Genomic DNA, 1,171 nt, shown 5'->3' with positions numbered 1-1,171 from the left:
TTTTTCCTGTTTTTATAGGTTAGTCATATTAGGATGTCAGGAGATCTCAGTCTGTCTTGTATTATTTAAGCATGTAGGTGACAGCTCTTCTGCCAAATGTACACCCACCTGTTTATAAAAGGGGAATGTTTGATAATTCCCAGTTAGCCCCAGCCCTTGCTTTGTACACTGAGATGTGGATGTTTTATTAAAGGTCACCCGGATGGTATGTGACAAAGCTGGGAACAGAAGTCAGATCATTAGATTCGTAAACCTGTGCCTTAAATACAAGGATATATTTCCTTCTTCATCTTTACTGTTTGAAATAGACTGAGAAACCCTTTTGAATGTGGATTTGTTTAATGGTATTACAAGATTAACAGTAATCTGGCAGGAATTTTCACTAGGAAGTCATGTTACTATGTATTTATTTAATACAAGATAACCTTTCATTTTCCTGCCGGCACATATTTTATTGCAGTGATACTCAGCTGACTAAACTTGCAACTAGTATGAGTGGTACGGTATCTGAAGTTAAACAGCAGACTGCTTGCTATATTTATAACTAATAGGAAAAGGGATTGCAGTTCATAATTGAAAATGAAAAAATCAACAGCTTGTCAGCATGAAAGTGAAAGAAATCTGCATTAGAAAATGCATAGCATAGATAAAGAATTTATGCACCTGCTTGTTTTCTTGCACAGCCATGTGATTAATCTGTATGTTATCAGCTGGGCACCCGGGCAAGCATTTCCTCCACTCTGCATTGCACAGTGCAAGACAAGTCCTGAGAAGAGTTGAGAGCTGCTACGGATTTCCTGGGCTTTTCTTCTTGCTTCTGTTACTGGCAGGTTCTGGATTATTATGAACAGGGTGTTTCTCATCCTGCCAGGCCTTTTCCTAAAAACTGTGCCAATTTGACCTCACAGTAGGGTATGCTGATCTTTTAAGGCTGACTGAGACAAGAATTTGGTTTGGGAGTGAGAATGTAGTTTTGATTACTATCTTCAAGGAGATCTGGCACCTTCATCTGACGTGGGGAAGAGAAATGAAAATCAAACCTGGAATGACCTGAATGACAACGCAAAGCACTCCCACTAGGAGAGCAAGGCAGAAAATTGCAGGACACAGTGAACATATGCATAACTCCATTAAAGTTGACATTACCCTAGGTCAGGAGTTTTTTTTTTTT

The sequence above is a fragment of the Meleagris gallopavo genome, chromosome 11, assembly GCF_000146605.3.
Source record: "Meleagris gallopavo isolate NT-WF06-2002-E0010 breed Aviagen turkey brand Nicholas breeding stock chromosome 11, Turkey_5.1, whole genome shotgun sequence".
Taxonomy (NCBI): Eukaryota; Metazoa; Chordata; class Aves; order Galliformes; family Phasianidae; genus Meleagris; species Meleagris gallopavo.
This window is presented reverse-complemented; position numbering follows the sequence as displayed.